This window comes from Hesperophylax consimilis, chromosome 4 (genome assembly GCF_061612785.1).
Source record: "Hesperophylax consimilis isolate HC1 chromosome 4, BYU_Hcon_1.0, whole genome shotgun sequence".
Taxonomy (NCBI): domain Eukaryota; kingdom Metazoa; phylum Arthropoda; class Insecta; order Trichoptera; family Limnephilidae; genus Hesperophylax; species Hesperophylax consimilis.
Window position 1 is genome coordinate 37,922,764 of NC_142839.1, and position 16,977 is coordinate 37,939,740.

Here is a 16,977-nt window from a genome sequence, read left to right on the forward strand (position 1 = left end):
GAACGAAAAAACCGCAAAGTTCTGGTTCAGCTCGGCAGTCCGGCTCGCGTTTGTATACGTAGCATAATGCGTCGTAACACCACTTTGATCTATATATTTGTATTATAAAATGTTACATTTGTTTCTTATAATTTATATTGTGTCACTTCAAATAGAGAGAAGGGGGAGAGGAAGGCTGCGAAATACCAGTCTACCCAGATTTGGTTTCTAGACGCATCCAATCTAACAACTTTTCATTTCTGAAAAGTGATTTCGGAGATTCTGGGAGAATCTTAAAGCCCAGCTACACTACTCGCGAAGTTGATCGAAGTTGACCGAATACGATAGTGTGGGCACGAACTTCACTTCGCTTCGGGCAACTTCGCTTCGCTTCGCCCTACTTCCGATTGTTGTCGGTAAATGCGCCCCAGACTCAAAGCGTTACTCGCGAAGTTGCACGAGTGTGTGGGCACGCACTTCGAACTTCGGCTAACTTCGTCGAGGACTTCGTCGAAGCGAGTAGTGTAGCTGACACTTTACAAGCTTATTATCATTTACTTGAAAACATCATTACTGCTTAGTTACCCAGCTTCTGCATTTTCTAATATGAACATGATGCCCTTGAAAGGTTCATAAAATTAAGATTATGAACGCGCTGTGTAAAAAGTACATTATATTCTTCTTGGTTGACGTAATTATCATAATTACAGTGAATTTAATTTTTCTTGTTAATTAGTCAGATATCTACTCGACTTTGTCCCCTCCGAGAAAGGAAGATAAAAAATATCGTTGTTGTCCTTTGTCGTATCATCACTCCTCTAAGATCTTAGGTATGTGGAGTTATTTTTTAAATTTAGAAGAATTTAACATTCATAGATTAACAATTTAATTAAGATGCAATCGAAACCACTCGGGCCATTAAAAAAATACAAATTTATCGTCTCTAATTATTTTTATTTATTAATTAATTTTATTTTAGTAAATTGTACATTTAAGGTTACAAATTACTAATTAATTGTTACATGCATATATGCTATATTTTCTCCTGCTTGATGTGGCTCCTACACAACACCTTGAATCTTTCAATTGGTGAATTAAATTAAATTAATTATTAATTTAATTTTAAGATCGCATAATTCATTATCACTCTTACATATTATTTGTATTTAATATCAAATGTACGTGTGTGTATGTATGTATGTATGCATGTATGTATGCGTATGTATGTATGCAACTATGTATATGTATGTGTGTACGTATGTATTTATAAGTGTATATGCATGTGTATGTATATATATGTATGTATGTGTTTATACGTGTATATATATATACATTTTCTCTTATTATTTCCTTGTTTTTAACATTTCTTTGTTTTTAACCTTTCTTTGTTTTCTTTGTTTGTTTTTTGCTTTTTAACCTTCTTTATCTTTATTGCATGATGTGAACATTGGTTATTGGGTTGTAACCTAATTCTTTTACTTATTTTTTCTCTCTCTCTATGCATGTTATGTTATAAACCTGTTAATGTTCCTAATAAAATAAAATAAAAAAATAAAAAATAAGCTGAGGGATGGGCGGATTTGCTATAAGTACGCCGTCAATTGTCAGTTTCTCTATTTATATAAAATATTCACGTATGATCCAATGATATCTAATACACTATGAAAATTATATACATATATATATATATATATATATATATATATATATATATATATATATATATATATATATTTTTTTTTTAAATAATATGTCCAAAATATATTAATTGTTTTTGTGTTCAATTCGTAAACTCCACTTATTTTTTCTTAAATTTAATATAAATCAAATTTTAATAATATTATTATTAAGTTCTGAAAGTATTCTAATACACTATGAAAATTATATACATATATATATATATATATATACATATTTTTTTAAAACAATATGTCCAAAATATATTAATTGTTTTTGTGTTCAATTCGTAAACTCCACTAATTTTTTCTTAAATTTAATATAAATTAAATTTTAATAATATTATTATTAAGTTCTGAAAGTATTTTGGTTTTTATTATTATTACAGCTGTTTCGGCTTTCGAGAGTTTGAAAATGGCCTTGAAAGCCGAAACAGCTGTAACAATACTAAAAACCAAAATACTTACAGAACTTACAAATTAAAATTTGATTTATATTATTGTTTTGTCCATAATGTCATCATGTCCATAATATACTTATATTCTAAATCCTAAACGACGTACCTAAGTACTGACGTAGGTTCTAAGATAATATCACCAAGATTACTTTTCCTTTAAATATTATTTGTTTTAGAAATTGTCAACGGTGAATCAAATATGAAAAATAAATGTTGTTGAATTAAAAGTTTTCATTGGTTCTAATAAAAGCCCTAAAAAATTCTAACTTGAGGCGTATTTGGAAGATGCCGTTTCACGACCAATACATGTATTTTTTATTTTTATTTTTCTTGTATTGTAATTATTTTTCTTAGCAGCTTGGAAACGGACTGACGAATAAATGTTAGGCGTGTTTTGTGCGAGTTGGTTGCTCCCTACGCTTTTTGGCAACGTCCCTAGACTTCCTCTGTGAGGATATCTAAATCTGGTGCTAGCGGCTAGCGGCAAATCTTGTGATTGTGAGAGACGCTTTGTCGACGGGAACTAAATGTGAAAAGGTGATTCTGTATTCTATGATACAACTTAACATTGTGCTTTATTTGCGCAATGGGAAGTGCACGCTACAAGTTGGAATGCTGGAACGAGCGAATTTTGTGACGTTTCGGTATATCTTCAACGCTGAACTTCAACCACCACAATACAGGCATGTGCATTTTTCGATGACAGTTCCCCGCCACATCAATTATTTAATTTTAATAATATTAATGATTTAAAACTAAATTGTGCTTGGTGTTCATTTCTTTAACCTAAAATTAGTTTTACGTATCTTTTAAGGCCTTTAAAGTATTAATTTTGGTAACAATGTTTGTTGACATCAGTGTACCCCAATACAATGTGGATTTTGCCTTCAAAAGAAAAAGTTATTTCTTGAGTGAAAGCTAAAGGCATGAGTAGAATCCACAGATCATAAAACTTCTGTTATATATGGTAGAATCAGTACCCATATGATTGCCTTGTAAGATTAACCTTCGTCTACGTACTCCAAATTAATCAGTAAAATTACAGGAAACAGTAATTTTATCACAAGTTTACCATGTTTAGTCCATGCTGTAATAATTAATGCCATTCCGGTAATTGTGGATGGTGTTTTGTATCGTGGAAGTGAATCAAAGTTCTTCGAAGTCAAGCTCGTACTCGTCTAGGTCATGCGTCGCACGTTTCGCGGTGTCAGGACGGAGCTAATGAAGTAGACCTGGCCTGCGATTCTGGAGTTAAACGATCAATCGTTTTCGTATGCGCCGTCTTCGAGTGAAAAACTACTAGTCGTCGCGACTAACTTTTTCGAATGTTTCAATTTTACGTATTCTTGAGCGTCGAACGGTCGAAGTTGGTAGAAGAGATGATTATATTGGCACCCCTGTGAATATTATCTATGTTCCTGATGTTTTTGGGATTTCTATGGTGTGACTGTCAAACAGACAACAGTTATTCGTTATTCAAAACAGAAATGGCTGCGGGACATATTACAAATTGCCAAAAGCAACTCTTAATTAAGCTTGTAAGCTCCGATAAAGACTTAGTAAGTGGGAAATTTTCACCCACTTTTACATTTGCGGAATCCGCGCGGTAAAACAAAAATTGACAGCTAGACTAGATTTTGACAGCCAATTCCATAGAAACGCCAACAACCTACCACTCGCTGCCCTGTTTCTTCTGGTTGTACCCAGTAGATGTTGTGTGGAATGACTTTTGACGTTTTGGCGTCAAAGTATGTACCTTCGACCAATTTCGGGAATAGCAACGACGACCAACGTACGTACTTTCGACGGCGATTACGAGCGCCCTCGATTCAGGAATAGAGCCCCTGGCGATACGAGCGTCTGACTTATGTCTGTTTACCGACTTGTCATTATCCAAGATACCGATAGGTAGCTGATTGCGTTGTAATTGATTTGACGGACTTCGTAATGCCATGACGAGACAATGATGAACTTAATCGAAACGGAATCCCAGAGTAATAGATGCTCACACTATCACCCTGGAAAAAAGACCACAGCTCAGATTCGAAACGTGGCTTTAGTTGATAGTTCATCCCAACCTCCCTCTACCCCATCTTCTTCTCCTTTCCACTTCCTTCTGCCTCACAACATAGCCCAGTTGGTGGCGCCACAGTCCCACTAGCTCTGGACAGTTTGAAGCACTTGGGACTTCAATTTGGACTTGAATTCCAGGACAGGATATTTTTTAAAAGCAAAGTAGCAGCTTCATTTAACCGATATAATAATTTCAAATCCATTTTGTACCGATTTACCCTACTGGAGGAAAGGTTATTTTGTTTATTTTGCTCGTGATGTTTTTTCTTTATGTATTGAGCCATCGACGTACTTTGTCTATTTCATCGCACAAAGTCGTCGTATACGTATTTTCCTCTTTTGGGCTTCTCTTCAATGAATTAAGGAAGCCATTTTCGTTCATCTTGAATTATCCCATCGTTACTAGGGATTGCAATGAACTGACTTTTTAAAATTAATTCCGGCAAATCGATAACCGTTATTTAGTTTTGTTTAAGTTAAATTAATATGTTGTAGAAAAAAGATATGAAAAAATAGTTTTTACCTAGTTATTTGAGTGACACCGTTTTTAATCAACTACTAACTAAGAAAAATAAATTAACTTTTTTCAGAACCGTTTAATATTACATTGCATTGTTACGATGCCTTCTTTTTTATCAAATACATCTATTGTAATTTAATTTTTGTTTTCGGTAATGAACATAGACATATGAATATTAGTAGACCTGCCCTAAGTGATTAAAAGCGTATTATCCCCACTCCCCATACCGGTTCCATTGGAGCCGGCTGGGCTCGCGTATGGCCTCAAGTGAAATTTGAAAACGTGACGTCATCATTCTTGTGCGAACTATGGTCGAGGCATCATCGGTTCATTTTACGAAATAACACGGCAAAATGTTGACTTGTGATATGAAAACTTGTAAAAATAGACGTGAAAAAGAGAATAAACCCAATTGTCGTATTACATTCCATAAGTAAGCACTATTTTACTTTATTTTAAGCTTATTCACACCGTATTATATGGATCAGTTTTAGAAACATATACTATCACATCACAATGTAGCGATTCTCAAGTGTGCTCATCGTTGTTTACTGGGGTAAGTAAATTATGAAACATTTGTAAAAGTGTCTTAACTAAATACTCTGAAACTAACTACGACTCTGCAAACAGAAGAAATTTACTTTGCCGAATTTGGACTTCGCAAATTAGTTCATAACGTGGCGAGTAATTTGCGCTCTCATGTAAAAATGTCTATTCATGCAAAAGCAGATTTTACTTTTAAGAACTAAATGGTGATATTATAATGCGAGATGCCTATTTACTGTCAGATTGATTTATTGACGAATCACAGTCAGCTTAACCCCCTTCGTTCTTCAACAGTTGATTTTACCCCTCGCCATTATCTTCTCGTCTATTAATTCCTATGTCTGTGGTAATGAATGAATGCAAATGTTGGAAACGGAAAATAACCCACTACCCGACATACGATCGAGCTGAAACTCGGCAGATGAACTCGTTGTCGATGACAATGCATTCTAAAAATCATTTGTTGGCAATCACGCATACACATGCGGACGTATAAGCATTTCTCTGAATTTGGAAGAAAGATCGGTATTTGGCTCCGGTGTTAGGATGGTTCAATCCTCAGTCAAACCAATTAAAAAAAACTGTCTTGTCATAAACTTTGTTTTTTGCACTAGCTGTACCCCGCCACGCCTTGCTGTGGCTCAGTCTATCTTTGAAGATAGAGAAACAATTGCGTTTGTTACTTTTACTATATAATATTGGGTTCCATGATAACTCAACACAGTGACAATTCAACACACTTTTAAAAAGTGATATAAAGTAAAGTCATTAGAAACGATGAATTTTTTTTTTAACCTAACCTAACCTACATAACCCAATTAATAAAGTTTTTGTTTCATCACTTTCCATGACTTTATATAACTTTTTAAAGATGTGATGAATTATCATTGTGATTTTTGTTATTTGTTTTTGGGGTGTTATGCCGTGTTGCGCTAACTCCTTCTTTAGCCAACGTTTCGGACAGCATTGCAGTGTTCATCATCAGGGCAGATGTGCTATTTGAGGTTGTGGTGAAATGTGAGTTTATGTATGAGGAATGAGGATGTGATATCATTGTGATGATTTATCCGGTTACCATAATATAGATATATACAAACACACGCGTATTCGAATACAACGTTGAGTCAAAATTTCAAAGCAATCTGTTAAGAACTTTCGGAGATGTAGGATTTTGAAAAAACGAACATTTAAATTTGTATTTATTTATATAAAACATACATGTGTACGAGTAATATAATTGTTTATAATTTTATGAACCATTTCAAAGTAAAATCCCCTAAAAACGTCATTAACTCTTGACAGGCCAAGATGCCAAAACAAAACGTCTGCAACCAAATGGGTCTTCCGACGACCCCGTGCATTTTTCTGTCTTATGGGATTTTAAACTATAGAAATCCCAATTATTCAGTCAATTATTAATGGTAACTTATGTATTTGCGCAGAAATACGTAAAACACTAAAATAATATGTCAAGAATTTAAGCTAATATAAGGAGGATAGTAAATTAGGGTACTACTTACACTAGGGTTGCCAGACGTCATTTATTTTAAAGGACGTCCTCTATTTCAGACCCAAAAATTGATCTTGTCCTCTAATTTAAAATCTTCAATAGAGGACAATACTTTGATACCTAATATTAACCTTGATGCATTGTATGAAGAGTTCTTTATATTAAAGCCTCTCCTGACGAAAATTATAGACGATAAGAAGTGTGAAAATGTTCTTGAAATTTGGATTCAGATTCTCAAATCTACGGATGAAAACAAGAATCTGCTAAAAATAATATAATACGTATTTTCCATCCCCGTTTCTAATGCCCAAGCCGAAAGGATTTTTTCCTTGTGTACGAATACGTGGACCAAAAACCGAAATAAGTTAAATATTGTTAATGTAAAAGCAGAACAACAAATAAAGTCGAACTTCAACATGAAATGCAAACAATTTTATATTTTCATTATAGAAAACGAAGAAGCTCTTAGAGCAGCCAAAAGTAATACCAAGTATTAACTTTATTTACTACTTTAAATGCAAAATGACTAGTTAAGGTCGTACTACTTACTTGGCTTCGATTAACATTGTTTTTTTATTAATAAATGTAACTGCTGATACCATGTCCATAACAGCATTTTAATAAAAAAATATTGATGTCCTTTATTTTCATCATATGTCCTTTATTTAATCGTATCAAATCCTCTAATTCATAAAACGGGAGCTGGCAAACCTAACTCACACCCACATAATAGGCTGCATGATAGTTAAAAATATACATGTATATGGTCATGGAATGGAACTAACGGATTCCATACAGAAATGTTAAACGTGTTTTTTTTTCAATTTTGGTCCAAATTTTCGTTAATTATATATATTTTCCAAAAATATATCATGTAGGCTATTTAAGACATCACAAAATTAATCTTATTCACCTAAAATTAATTTAGAATTCAGACTTTGTTTTATTAATGTAGAAATGGTATTTCGTAAAAACGCACTGAACTTTCGATCTAAATAAAGTTAATTAATAATGTATACAGGTTCGACACTTGTAGTTAACTGACTAAATAAAGCAAATGAATAAATTTGCATGTTTAAAATGTATAACATTCCATTATTCTATAGGACATAACCACGAAAAATTATAAAAATCGTGGGACTGGTCAAAGATGGTTTGAGAGGGAGATATGAAAATACGAATGTTATACGCTAATATTAAAAAAAGAAAATAAATAAGCGAAAATGGTGAAAATATTTAATTTAACACGACTCGTTTGAAATATAACCAAAATCTCTCGACAAATGCTTTAGTAACATTTAAAGATACACTGAATTTTTCATATCTATAACATTTAAATAACAGAACAAAACGTGTTTTAAATAATTTTCCGAGCTTACTTTGCGATTTTTTTTCTATCGAAGGAATTTTATACAATATCATTAACGTTTCGGCATGACAAATATATAGATATTATCTTTAAAAATAAAATATATATTTTTTGGAACTTAAAAGAGTAAGCGAGAAACTTATTATAATAATCGGTAACGAATTGATAAATTATTTCTTTTCAATCTCTTACTTTTCTGATGACATTATTTCTGATCTCATTATTTCGGCTCTCATCGTGTTTCTTACTCTTTCCGATACGTTTAAAACTGCAAATTGAAATTTAAACGCTTTTTATACTCTGTTTCTAGTGATAATAAAAATACGGTCAAGTAACAAGTCGTCTCTCGTATAAGCATCGGTGGTTCAGTGGTAGAATGCTCGCCTGCCACGCGGGCGGCCCGGGTTCGATTCCCGGCCGATGCAATGTTTTTTTATCGATTTTTTTTTTTAAATATTCGAATTATAAATATCAATTATTAGATTAACATTAATAATTAAAAGGTAGTTTCCTAACTAGAACTTATGTACTTTTACATTATTTATTCAGCCATATAATCTGTTTTTCGATATCTGCCTCACTAGGATATACCTGTGTCGAGACAGGCGTATTGGATACATAAATGGGTATTTACTGGTATTTACATAATATAATGATACATGCATAAGTATAACTAAAATATAAATTATAAAGTTGTATACATTTTAAACCGTGAAGACTGAGTAGAAAGTGTAGGGTATCCTACAGGGATAACAATATTATAATTGTATATGGAAAAGTTAAGATAAAATAGTTAATGAAATAATAAATGGAAGTTAATATAAGCAGTATAACCTAAGATAACATATATAACAATATTTAATTACATTAAATGGCAGAGGTCAATCATCATCTAGTTGGATTACATACTTGTAAAGGTTTTTTTTTTAAATTTGATCTTAGATCTATCTTGGCTGATAGTCCAAGACTTGGTGTCTGTTTTATATTTCAAAAAAATTGTGTTCAGTCTAATGGCTAGTGGAAGAGCATTATATATCCTTGTTGCATACTAGATCAGTTATGCGGAGGGTGCCGTTCCTACTCAAACCACAATAAAAAATAAAATCATAATATAAAAATTTAGATACAATATAAAAATTACAATAATCATTATTAATTACTTTTGTACATCGCCCTTGATGTAATGCGATATTCCACAAAAAATGGCGTAATAAATTTAGCTCTGTAGGTATTATTATTTCTTGGTAATTTGTTGTTGTCGTTTTGATCATTATCTCGTTCGGGTCGTCTAACGTTGGTCAATACAATATAACCATCAACAGCTTTCTGATCGTCATAGCAGCTTCACGCCGACAACCAGCAGCCTGTGACCTGTACCCACTACGCTACGGCTACCAGTGTTGCCAACTCGATTTTTAAAATAAAGCCAGTCGCCACCCGAAAAGGAGCTAAAAAAGAGTTAAGAAAACCTTGTATAACCTAAGATAAAAATAAATATTTCAATACAAAAACAACCAGTTCCTAACGAAATGGCTCTTAAATAGTCACTTTTCGTTGTTAACTTTTGTGTTTAAATGGAGTTGGATTGTCTGAAAAAATGAACTAAGAAACTATACCACTTGTTTTGGAGGCCTCAATTTAGAGCTAAATCTAGCTCTAAAGGACACTGACGGCTACTACCGAGCACCGTGCCGAATGCCGTGTCTTTGATTTGTTTACACTTGGTACAATACACTGTACTGTACGTATACTGTTCGTACAGTTATGTGGTCAAAGTTTTTTTTAGATTTTGATTACATCAGGGTCCTAAAAAGTTGCGCATTCGAATACTGATGTCGTTAACGCGTCCTTGCCGGTGCTGTTAAACGATTAACGACATAACTATCATTACTTTCGGTGTTCCTCAGCAATACATTTATGTATTGGAAAAAATAATTCAAATATATTAGTGCCCATAGAAAAAAATTCTTAGTGTATAACTTGTCGAGTGGAGCGGTAGTCGGCGAGGGGTAAGTGTTTTAGCTTGTTAGCTCCCTTTTCAGATACTTTAGTTCTTTTTATACACTGTATAACTCATCCATGAAAAATGATCCCCCGGTATGGGGAATTTTCGGTTCCTACTTTGGCTGTACAAATTTTGAGCTCTTTTTTGAGCTATTTTCAGATGAAATCTAGCTTTTCTTTAAAAATCAAGCTGGCAACATTGATCAGTATGTAGGTCTTCCGGCTGTAATGGACGGCGTGACCGATGTTTTTGCCTCGTTTTTAGCACTAATACATTTTTATCCAAATATTTTTTATTCAGTTTGTTTACATACTTCTTACAAAACATTATTTTTAGTTTGATTATTATCTCATTTTTTAATACATTAAATATTATCAGTAAGTCGTGTTTCTAATACTTAGGCTTTAAGTTGTACTTGCTACATGTTGCAGTATGAATTAAAATTAAGTTTATTTCTGGCAACTAATATTTTATGTGATGCGTATTTTATTATATTAAAATTGGGTTTTATTTCTATCGACTATTTTCTACGGTACATAGTTATACATATTTCATAAAATTATACATTCATAGATAAATAGGTCTCTGTTTTCACGCTCTACGGAGGTACAAAACCTGACTTTTGTTTTTACTTTCGAAATAGATGTCTCTTCATTTGTGCTAGTAAGAATTTTTCGACGTTTTGTGTAGGGTTATTTGTTTTTTTTTTCAATTTTTTTCACGTTTCATCGCAAAGGAACTCTTAAAAAAAATCTAACTTTTTTCGACACTATACCGGAGGTCAAACTTTTAAAATTATATACTATTTACAGACAAAGCAGCGTTAATAAATTGGAGGCCCACCCGGTGCAAAGTGAGTGGCGAAGTAGCTCTGTACAGTGTACAAGTGTATACGCCTCTAGTTTGTCTGTAGACTTTACGGACTGTGTCACCGGTTCACAGTGTTCAGACTGTTCAGTGTTGACATCACAATAAACCAAGTAAACAGAGTGATAAGGCGCGTCGGTTGTTATTCGGATGCTATTACGGAACCGGTATGGAAATGATAACACTCGATCACGAATGGCCGGCGTGCAGCAGGTGAACTATGATATGCCTGTTATTCAATCTCAACTAGCGACCATTGACGCACTATTGAATACTGCCGGGCTCAGCACTACTACTGCTTGGTGAGTTCTTGCTGATCGAACGATTGAACTGTCCGAGTAGAGTGCTTACTTCTTTATATTAGTTTATTCGTTTAGTTTCTTAGCCATTCTCGCTGGGTAAAACATAACCCGAAAGCAGAAAATGAGGTTAAGGACTTCTTATCCTTATTTTATTATCATCAAGAAGATGAGAGAGATGGGGTGTGATACAAAAAATATTGGTCGAAAAAAGCATTCGATAAGCGATCTGGTAGGTCCCTGTAATCTTAAGTTGGATACTCACGGCAAAGCCAATGAACCAAAACCCGCGCCGAGCCAAAACACATCGTGTGTGGGGAAACTCAGGTGGCTTGGCGTGACTCGGCAGCCTCCGCTTGATATTCGGCGAGTCCAAAATTCACCGAGCCGAGCCAAAAAACCCTAGCCAATGGCTCGCCGGCACTTTCGTTTGTGTGTAATTCCCGAGTGAAAATCCGTTCAGTATGTACATATTTAGACATCGAGACGGACAACAAGGTTAACGGCGGAAAGATTACTCCGTGACATGATTCAAGCAGACGTGTTTTGTTAGACTAATATCCCTATTTTATATACCTAGGTACATATATTATTTCTTGCTACTTAATTTTAAATGAACCTTTGTTAAAATATTCCTAAGAAAAATATTTTATTGACGTATATTATTTTTAATTTAAAATAAACCTTCGTTAAATATTTGTTAAAAGAAGCCGTTTCATGTACCCATATATGATTTTAGTACACAAGTTCGCGAGGTTCACTCGATAGTGACTTAGATAGTGATGCCATTCCTAAAATATTATGGCAAAAGTTTTCTCTCTGAAGCTCTCTAGCCACCATAAATATAATAACTAACCCCTATAAATATTTGGTGACTGGACGTAGATCGAACCTGGCTCGGCTCACGGCTTGGTAGGATGTGGCTCTCTAATTTGGACCGTGTCCAAATGGATTCAGCCAAATGGTTCATGGTCAAATGGCTCTGCCGTGTGTCCAGCATTAAAGAGCGCTACTTTATCTTGAAATCAGTGCCCAGAAACCTTTTTTCCCTTGGCACTCCGGCTTCCGATAATTCCACAGCATACCAGAAGTTTGTAAAAGTAGTCTTTCCATCTAAATTTATTATGACTCACCCGTCACAGAGAATGCATGACGCAAATATCGACAGTGTTTAGGAAAAGGCACTAACCCTCAAGTTTTATGAAAATGAATTTTTAGATAATGGTTATCTTGACCACCCAATAAACATTCTGGAAAAGGGAATCAGGCCACAAAATGTCTAAATCTTACTAAAAACTCAGAAATGGGAAGCAGATGAATAAAAAAGGTTTTTGTACTATATTGAGTTGACGTTGATATCCACTCAAATTGTTTTTTAAATTATTAAATCATCCTTCGTTATAATGTGCAAAATAAATTCGTGGCTATTTTGTCTCAAAGTATATTTTTTCTAGTTTTAAAAGGAATGGTAGTTTAGTTAAAATAAGTCAGTAACGTTTTATCAATCAAAACTGTTCTGGAAAACAATTAAATATTATAGATTTTTCGATTCTCCTCCATTGTTGTTTTTACCTAGATTTCATAATAACAATTTAGACCGTAAAGATATACCTACATTAATATAAAACTGGTGTAACCCACTCCATGTATCTACAAATGGTAAGAAATTTTTGCAAAGAAAAAGGGTTCATCCCTCAGATTTAAAGAATAATGCTAAACCAGGGCAATGAGTCAAAATGTACTAGTTGTTCTTAGTTTAAATACATCTCTTGAACAGATAAATATTAATTTTAATGCTACAAAACTAAAATCTCTTCCAAAGTAGACAAAAAATGACAAATTAGTATATTTAAAACTAAATTAAAAACATGGGTGATAGAACAGAGTGATAATAAACTTGCAAACATTATGAAGACTACTAGAAACTAGAAGAAACTAGAAATACAAAAATGATAAATAAAAAAAACTACACCCCGCCCCAGAAGAGGAGACCCTAGTGAGGAGGACTGCGAAAACTGTGACATTATTACCATATTATGCTTTATACTTAATTACACACTTTGCCATAGAAACTAATAAAATAAAATAAAAAATGGATTACGACGAAAAATCTGTTAACAACCATCAGCCCTCACTTTTCATTTTTATAATTTATTTTATAAATTTTAAAAGATTACAATTATGGTGATTTTCTCAACTACTGTACTAAGCTCATGTCCATATTATTGTAGTAGTACATGATTTATATAAAAATAACAAAATAATATTTTGCGAAACAAATAATAAAACATAAGGGAAAAGGACATGTTATGGTAAAACAACAAAATAAAAAAAAATATATTAGAAATAAAAATTAAACTGATAGATAAAAAAATATTTTAAAGAATATAGAAATAAAAATATTGAAAGTAATATTAAAATATATGCAAAATTATACAGATTATTTTATATGATTAATTTTTTTCTTTAACTCAGATTAATTGTGGCACGTACGAGTACTTATCTAGAAATTACCTATTTACGGTCACATTGTCACATTTGACGGCCGGCATAGTCCAGTGGTAACGCATTGGACTGCCATTCCGAAGGTCGCGGGTTCGAACCCGGCGTGCGCAAATAAATTTTATTTGATTGATTTGTGTTATTTCACAATTAATTAATTAAAATAATATATAGTATATTTGCGGCACGTTCCAGAGTGGAAGATACTACCAGTATCGCCCTGGTGTAAGACCACCATTCAGAATTGAAACGTTGCTCCAAATGGCTTTAGCCGTGTTTAGTGACTAGATCTGAATAGCCAGGTACTTCCCCACCTTCCTCTTTCCCTTCCCAACTTACCTTCAGCCTCACAACATCCCCCAATTGGGGATGCCATAGTCTCACTGGCTCCAGACGGGAGCAGTTGGGACTCTTGTGAGGTATTCACTATAAAAAAAAATAAAATTTGAATTTAGCGATATAAAAAAATTAATGAAGAGTGAAAACTTTTTTTAAACAGTGTTAGGAACTCGTGTATTCTTTAAAGAAATTTATTTTTCGGAATAACTTTATTGAGTAAAACCTCAAATTGTAATATTTAATTATTGAAGACAATATTAGCGATTTCTAAACGAAAATCTGAAACATAAAAATCGGAAAAGGATACGGTCACATCTAGGACACGAACCCAGGACCCTTGTCTTTCCGGGACACCGCTCTACGACTGAGCTAATGGGACCCTATCCCCCTCGGTCACTTTTACATACATAAAGATAGTTGTCTTTAAACTTTAAACGTTAAACTTTATCATACATAAAGATAGTTGCCAATAAAAAATGTGCGGTGAAAAAATGAAGACAATGTTGGTAGTTCTTATTCGAAGTATGATAGACAAGGGTCCTGGGTTCGTGTCCTAGATGTGACCGTATCCTTTTCTGATTTTTCTATTTCAATTTTCGTTTAGAAATCGCGAATATTGTCTTCAAATCTTTAAAGAAAGCTCGTCTCCTTTCAAATAGCCAATGTTGAATACGGGTAGTAATAAGGGATATAGAATTAATGGTTCCATGATAACTCCTCAAAATGACAATTCAATTCACCTATAAAAAGAAATTAAGTTAAGAAATGTGATGAAAAAAAAACTAGGTTAGATAGTTACATATGAAACCTATTTACCCTAGTTTTTGTTTCATCACTCTTCATAACTTTATAGCACTTTTTACAGGTGTGTTGAATTGTCATTTTGACGAGTTATCTGGTCACCAATATACTTTATATCGGTGTTCAATGCATTGTATATTTTAGGAGCGATGAACCAGAATTGTCGTTGAGCGAATGTGGTTCTAGTATTAGGGACCACGCATCCCAGCTTTGATGAAAAGCGGTATTTATTTTTATGAAAATTTCGCTCTTTAAACGTTTTTAGTTTCTCTTGTAGAATTTTTAATTTTTTTATTTGGGTTACTTCCTTTTTCATAAACACAGTCGATATTAATTTCCACCGTAACGAGTGATATTGCTATCCCATTCACAAGATCCCGATCGAAATCGAGTTTCCAAGACCTTTGATTCAGAAGCCGATTTGTCGTCTTTTCTGAGAAGCTGTGCCATGTGACTATTAGTAATTGCCAAAGTTGCCATGTCATCCGCACCACTCCTGATGCGTAACGCCTTTTTCCCAACATTTCCCGACCAGGCATCCACTCATCCTTGCATTCCTTCACACGATTCCATAGAAGTTCTCGCAAGCGGATAGGAAATCAGATTACATCAAACCTCTAAACGTCTGAAGCAGTGATAATCAACCTTCTTAACCAGACGGCAATTTTATTCATTTTCAATTTGTTCGCGGGCCGCAGGGGGTATCTCCAAGTCCAAACCAATAAATGCTATTGATTTTTATCATTCTTAATTATTAAAATAAATACAAAAGTACTTGATGAAAACAATAAATACTGCAGATTTTATCGTTCGGAAAGTTAAACAAAATTTTGTCAAGAAATTTTTTGGTATCTTTGTAAAATGAAAACCTTTAAAATGCGTCAAACATCGATCTCAACAAAACGATGCGCTGCGAAGTTTTTTTTCTGCAATTTAGGTCGAACCACAAAATTCTGTTGGTTTAAGAATATTAATTACAAGAAAACCTTATTATTTGAGCGGCTGATTCAAAACTTTGAAGAAAGACTTAAGTTTTCCGCTAAACCGTTGTGAAAAACAAAACTGAAACTGTTGAACTATTTTTACCTAGTCCATTTTTTGATATTTTATCTAACCTAGCCAAGTGGGCCGCATGAAAAGGGTTCGCGGGCCGCGGGTTCTCATCGCTAGTCTAAAGTATGCTCTACGCCAGGGATGTACAGACCGCGACCCGCGGGCTTGCATATTGCCCGCCGGCTATTTGAGTGCGGCCCGCGAACGCATTTATTTGTTGTTTATTCTTTTCAATACAACCTAAATCACTTCTTAACGAAAGACTTTTCGAAGAAATGTTTGCCGCTTTGAAAAAGGTCTAAACCATATTAGATTTATATCAAATTATTTACTATATTTATTTGTATAAACTTACTATCAAACGGACCGCTCGTTTTTGCACAAAGTTACCGGTTTTTGAAGTACCTTAGGGCTCCAGTGGGAGGCCTGAGGGGGCTGAGACCTGAGGGGGCTGCTAAATTCAGTGAATTATACTGGTCGGTGCGGTCCTTTTGTAAAAAAGTCTTCGTATGCGGCCCTCATCCTAAAAAGTCTGTGCACCCCTGCTCTATGCTAACAAGGCGCAGGTAACCGCACACAACATAACCACAGGTGAACTTGCCTTGCACTTGCGTTGCACTTCAACAACAAGCGTCATTAGAATGCATAATAAGTAAAATTTTATCTCATGTCCTATCAATATTTCAAATGACTCCATTCGCTGTGCCAAACGGCATAGGGATTAATGTCGCTTGCCAATCTTGTGCGGCATGCATTATTTGTCATCAATGCTAATTGTTATTATTATTTCTTGTCTAGGTTATAAATATTACCCATTCTGTCGGAAGTGGAGAAACCTATGGCTAGCTGACCACTATTTTACAACGTTATTAGAGTTGGCCTATGCGAGAAAGAGACGGATGTGATTCAGGTTTTCATCTGTCATAATTAGTTTATGAGAGAGTAGTAAAAACATATTTCAGGAATTTTATTCTTGATTT

The 16,977-nt window shown here is 34.0% G+C and overlaps 1 protein-coding gene and 1 non-coding gene across 2 annotated transcripts in view; both read left to right on the forward strand.

Moving 5' to 3' along the window:
- NFAT (nuclear factor of activated T cells 3) overlaps positions 1-16,977 on the forward strand; it is a 145,352-nt gene that overhangs the window by 15,973 nt on the left and 112,402 nt on the right. The gene's annotated exons all lie outside the window — the stretch shown is intronic.
- On the forward strand, positions 8,486-8,556 carry TRNAG-GCC (transfer RNA glycine (anticodon GCC)). The gene has a single exon. It is a non-coding gene; the product is annotated as a tRNA-Gly (tRNA).